The following is a 6,534-nucleotide window of genomic DNA, read 5'->3' as shown; positions in this document are numbered from 1 at the left end:
TGGCACGAAGTAACAATGCGGACGCGATCGAATCCCGGAATTGACCGTCAAGGCATGGTTGAACTACAGACAACACGAGCCCTGCACATCAAAAAAAATAAAATGGTTCAAATGGCTCTGAGCACTATGGGACTCAACGGCTGTGGTCATAAGTCCCCTAGAACCTAGAACTACTTAAACCCAACTAACCCAAGGACATCACACACATCCATGCCCGAGGCAGGACTCGAACCCGCGACCGTAGCGGTCGTGCGGCTCCAGACTGTAGCGCCTTTAACCGCTCGGCCACTCCGGCCGGCGAGCCCTGCACATCCTTCCTGGTGGAATGACTGGAACTGATCGGCTGTGGGACCCCATCAGTCTAATAGGCGTTGCTCATGCGTGGTTGTTTACATCTTTGGGCGGGTTAAGTGACGTCTCTGAACAATCAGAGGGACTGTGTCTGTGATAGATACATTATCCACAGTCAACATCTACCTTCAGGAGTTGTGGGAAAAGGGGTGATGTGTGTATTTTCGTTACATAGATGTTTTCATCAACAGTATGTAGTCTTCTCCATACTGCAGAAGAATATTTGACAATTTAATGCCACTTTATCAGTTGTTTCATTAATAAAAATACGATAAAAGCTTGTGTTCGCTTACATACATTCCAGTAGATAGTGACCTGTTTTGTTGTAGTCCATGTCGTTTTATAGCTCGATGTTTGTGTTCTTGAATTCCACAACACACATGTTGTAAGTAAGTCACTTTGGTACACTTCATAATATTCTTAAAATGCGTACTGAGCATCGCACATGTGTTATACACGTAATGTTCTCTTTTACAGTGCAAAGATATTCATTAAGCAAAGATACAAATATATTATTCATTAAATATTGACCAAGGATGTAAACATAGCAAAGATGATGTGCGGGATGCGCAAAATGTAGCATGTTAATAACAGGAAAATGTTTGCATCTTAAGCGTAAACTTATTATTAGAAGACAGTCGGATAAATTGTTTTTAGTAGGATTTCTTTTTTTACTGTCACTGGAAATTATTGACGAAATACTTCAAGGCAACCGTTTGCATATTATAAAGTGGACATATATGTACATAAATTTATATATACAGATATTTGGTTATCTCTACAGTTCGTAAGTTAATTGCAGGAAAAACAAAATTAAAAAGTTGGAGGGTGGGTTGAGAGCAACACATCTGTTCATTTTTACGATTATGTACTGGAATCTTAAACTGCAGTGATGTGACCGTTAGGCGTGTAATTTGAGTTTGAATTCTGTAAACAGCCTAAGAAAATTATTTAGAAGATGTTTACTGCCTACTCCTCAGGTACTAAAAGTTTAATTATAACCACCCAATAGAATATCGAGTCTTGTGAAATCAGCCAAATATTTTCAAACGCACTATGTGCACTGCTGGAGAAACAATATTACACCCTTTTAGAGGTTTTCAATTGACTCAAGATTTATTGTTGCAACAGTGCCTATGGAGTACATGATATGATGACATGTACAAATCAATAGCACAAGCGGTTCTGAGGTACCAGGTATCATCCCATTCTGAGACACCAGTATTAGAGAGTGATGTAGCCTCCAACTACGGCTGTGCAGATGATGACTTTGGAATCCAGTCGATCGTCCAGATGGCGAATCATGTACTGGGATATGCCACGCCACGCCTGCTTGATCTGTTTCCGTAGTATTAAAAGAGTAGTAAGAATTGTCGGTAGACGAGTGACAGGAGTCACTTCTCATCTCATCATATCCCACACGTACTCGACTGGAGACAAGTTGCGGCGGGGAGGGGGCGGTCGTATGCGTTTTTGTTAACGCTATCGTTCAGGCCACCTATCTCGATAGGATTCTTACCTAAGTCTCTTCACTCTGTGGTACCAGATACGTGCTGGATAGTGTAAGGCAGCGTTGATGAAACCACCACCTAATACCCACCACATAGAGGCCGCGTAACTCTAGTTGAAAGTAAGTTCCTGAAAGTTCATGATTAAAAAACAGGCGTTCGGAATCTTCAGTCTACTTGCAGAAAAGCGGTTAAAATTAGATTAACTCTGCTTTTTATTCAAATTGAAACATATGAAATGGCCATCAATCCGTATTTAATATGGTAAAACGTTATCATTCAGTGTTCACTGTCTGTATAACGAATATTCACTCGAAAGCAGACAGAATTTTAGTAAATCCGACCCGACTAATTTTCATGTTCTACCAGTCACAGACCCACAATTATTCGTGAGTTAAACATTCGATTGTTTCAGCGGTCTTCTTCGTAACAGGTGCTCGCCAAAATATTCCGTACAGAGCACGAAATACGCCACGCGGAGTTGTTACAACGACCAGAAATTTCACGCTTACATATCTCTCAAACTGTTTAATTTAGAAACACCAAACTTTCATTAAAATGTTCGTACTCCAGTCGCTTCAGTCACGATATGTTCGAACCGAATTTAGCTCACTACTTCCTCATCTTACAGACTACTTTTAAGGAGCGATCTGAAGTCGTGTTATCCGTAGACCGGCTAGCAAGCGACTCCTCTTGAGGTACTCTCCTATATGCCAACCCCTCTTTTCGCGAGGGAACAGCTTAATTCTGATTGGCTGTTGATCTAAACGACCAATCATAACGTTCCTTCCAGATCATTCTCGCAGCAAATCTTGCCTTATCCAATCACTAATTTGATAATAATTAATGTCAGCAAAACTTCAAATTCTTGTATTTTGTTTAATCAAAATAAACGAATTGCAAATTATTCTTCAACTTGATAAATAAACTTATTCCGCCTCTAACTTCCATTCTGGCTACTTTTATATAAAAGCAAGCACACACCGACATACGTCACCTGAATCATGGTTTCAACATAACTTTCCCACAGTTCGTTTGCACAAGGTTTTACGTAAAATGAAATATTAAGTTTTAACGTATGTCCCATGTACACTCTCTCAATCATTCCCACACACTCACACAGCAAAATATAATCAAATAATAATTTTGACCGATTTTTGTATTACGTAATGCACACTGCCTGAAGTTTTAAAAAACAAAATTCTAATTAATTGATTTTTATGCACTGATAACTTTGGAATGGCTTCAAATGATAATGAAAATCAATCTGTTATTGTTCCTAACTTGGTTTTAAAAACAAGTGTAGGTTTTAAGGGTTTTAGGTAATTCTCTTTATATCCAAAACTATAATAAATAAAACTCTGAAATTTTGACAGCATCTTTTCATTAATAACAAAGGGCTATGTACCAACTTTGAACAAAATCGGATAATAACTAATGTGGATTATTTAGATTCGTGGAGGGTATGAATCTTCGTATCGACTGAATGTTACGCTATGCAGTTCTCACTGCAGGCAGTGTCAGCTGTGCTGTCAGAAAAGCTAAGAAAAAAAAAAAAACATAGCCACCCTGCAGCCACCGTACTAGACTGCTGCGTGCCTTGCTGCAACGAATGTCATCTCGTAATAACATGCTCCATTACAAAGTCCGAAGAACGTACTGCCCAGAGAAGTTGCTGCATGTCTTGGAGAGCACGTTGAGTTTCACGGCCAGTTTATTGGTTAGTACTATTCTTCCTGTTGAAAGAAAGGCAAAAGAATGAGTCTAACAACACTGTGCACGTACTGAGCGATGATTAGCATCATTTCCAGAAAGCCGGCCGGTGTGGCCGAGCGGTTCTAGGCGCTACAGTCTGGAACCGCGCGACCGCTACGGTCGCAGGTTCGAATCCTGCGTCGGGCATGGATGTGTGTGATGTCCTTAGGTTAGTTAGGTTTAAGTAGTTCTAAGTTCTAGGGGACTGATGACCTCAGAAGTTAAGTCCCATAGTGCTCAGAGCCATTTGAACCACTTCCAGAAACAGCAAATGTGAACAAGAGTTGTTGCTTATCGCACCCTGGGCCATAAGGCCTGGGTGGGGCCAATGAGTGTTGGACGAACGCGCTCTATGAGACAGCGCTCACCAGGTCTACAACGTACTCGCAAACGACCATCACTTCCGTGCCAGTAGAATCAGCTTTCATCGCTGAAGACCATGGCGCGCCATTTCATCTTACAGGTGATCCTCTGGAGGCACCAGTCGAGCCGTACGCGTCAGTGCTGTGGCGGGGGTGGAAGCCAGGCTACGGGTGTGCGTGCTCGTAGTCCCACCGCTAATAACAGGTTCGCAACAGTTCGTGTTAACATGTCTGTCATCACAAGTCCTCTTACCCATGCAGTGTCAGCTGTATAATCTGCCGTTGCTGCTCTTACAAAAACTATGATCGTGGCGAGCGTTTGAGCTGCGAAGACGTCCACAACCTTGTTACGGGTGTGAGAATATTCAAGTGACCACTGATACCAGCAAGGTTGCATAACGGACGCAGCACGTCGAATTTGCGTGGAAATTCCGAAAGGACCATCCCGCCACTCGGAAGGCCGCCCTTTTCATATTCACTTAGGGTAAATCAGGGTGATATAGTGAACAAAAAATTTGGGCCTCGTAGAAGTCAAGAAATTGTTTATTTAAACAAAATAAAAATACTCTCCTTTCACAAAATACATAAGTAATACATTAACAGTACCACATTCTCTTTAAGGCACTACAAAAGTTAAAAAAATACATATTTTTATGGATTTCACCATTTCACCCATGTATATGGGTGATTCATATTTTGAACAGTCTTCATGCAGCCAACGTTGGCAGCTAATACATTTGATCCAATCCACATCCTTTTTAGTGCAACTGTACAGTTCACCGCACCCTACACAACAAAACTTTTCATCATCCGCGTCGTCATTATCGTCTTGCAATTGGATATCCAGCAACGAGTCGGATTCGGTGTCAGTGGTAGACGCTTTTCGTTTCTTAGGCTGCTTCTTTTTGATAATTCCTTTGGTAGACTCTTTAGTTACGGTTTTTCCTTTGGTTGCGGTTTCTCCTTTGGTCCTCTTTTTAGCATTTGCTCTACTCTTCACTGACTCATTTTGTCGTTTTCTGTTTCGCAGGTTGTCGATGTTTTCTGGAGAAGTCAAAACCTCAGCTAAAGCTCTGTGCTTCTTCCTTGCAGATGCAACTTTATCTAGGATACGTATCGGCGAAATATGGTCCAATAGTTTGCCAGGGGTTATTTGAGATTCTTCTGTTGCCACTGTCGAGGTCATATCTGTTGCTTCTGATGAAGACTGCATGTTTTCCTGTGGATTTTCCGCCCGTCGCGAACAGCCCAGTTGTGGTGAAGCTTGTATGTGTTCAAGTCCCTGACCGTTATCTACGTCTGCAGTTGCTTCTTCCGAGGGATTAGGTATCTCCTGCCAGTGCGAACAACTTGGTCGAGGTGAAGTAGGTCTGTTTTCATGTCGTTCGTTGTTTTCCTTATGCTGATCTGAAGCTGATGTTAAAAACGCGTATTCTAGGATGACATCAGGATTAAACGGGATGATTCCTGTGCTTCTGAACCCCGATATTGCATTCTGTGTCGTAGCTGCTTGTACCCATGCCTTTGTAAGCAGTCCTCCGAACACTAGTCTGGAAATTTTTGTTTTTGGATTCATTTTAATGTACGAATTGCAAGCATTGTAATAATAGGATTTCAGAGCTTTAAAAAATGCTCTGTATAGCGGCTGCAGATAGTGTGTGATGTGGCTGGGAAGGCAGAGAAAAATTATGTTCTTTTCTTCTGCAAACTCTAATATATCCACGTTGCTGCAATGAGAGCTATGTCCATCCAAAATAAGCACCACTGTTCCCTCAGGCTACCTCGGTGCAAAATGGTTCCTTAGCCACAGAAGAGAAATATCAGTTGTTACGTACGCCGACTTTTGTGGCATGAAAATCGTGGAACCCGGCGGCATACCGTCTTTGTACTCGGCCTTTTCATTTTTTCCCTTTAAAACACAAGCTGGGGGTGAAAACATGCCCTCTCCATTGCAGCAAGCGATTACAGATATGGTTTCAATATTTTCACCGTATGTTATCGCTTGCTGCCAACACGTAACCTGGTCTATTATTCAGCTGAAGTCCGGACTCGTCTACGTTGAATATATTTCCCGTCTTGTCAAGGAGGATATGCTCTACAAAGATGTTCTGCAGCAATGAAAAATAGTCTGAAACGTTTTTCGTACTTAAACCCCTTGACCGTGCTTGCGAAACTCCTTCCGATTTGCGGATTGAGAGTTCCGGATTTCTGTTTAAGACTAAATGTAGCCAGTACATTCCAGCAATTTCCTTTTCTCGGTTAAATTTGTGATGTTGGTTATATTTCTCAGCTAGTTTATATGCCATGGTACGTATTTCTGTCCTTGTCGGTGCAAATCCGAAGTTTTGTAATTTTGTGATATGTTTTACCAACTTTTTCTCACATTCTTGTGTTAGCACAGGCGGCCCACCCAAAGGTTTTTTCGTAAAGAACCCGTTTGCTAATCGTCTCTTCAGCGTTGACCATGGAACGTGATACTCCTTTGAGGCTTTATTCAGGCTCATTCCATTTTGCACCGCTTTCACGGCATCGTTAAGTTGCTCCTCTGTCCAATCAGC

The sequence above is a fragment of the Schistocerca serialis genome, chromosome 3 (assembly GCF_023864345.2).
Source record: "Schistocerca serialis cubense isolate TAMUIC-IGC-003099 chromosome 3, iqSchSeri2.2, whole genome shotgun sequence".
NCBI classification, from domain to species: Eukaryota; Metazoa; Arthropoda; class Insecta; order Orthoptera; family Acrididae; genus Schistocerca; species Schistocerca serialis.
This window is presented reverse-complemented; position numbering follows the sequence as displayed.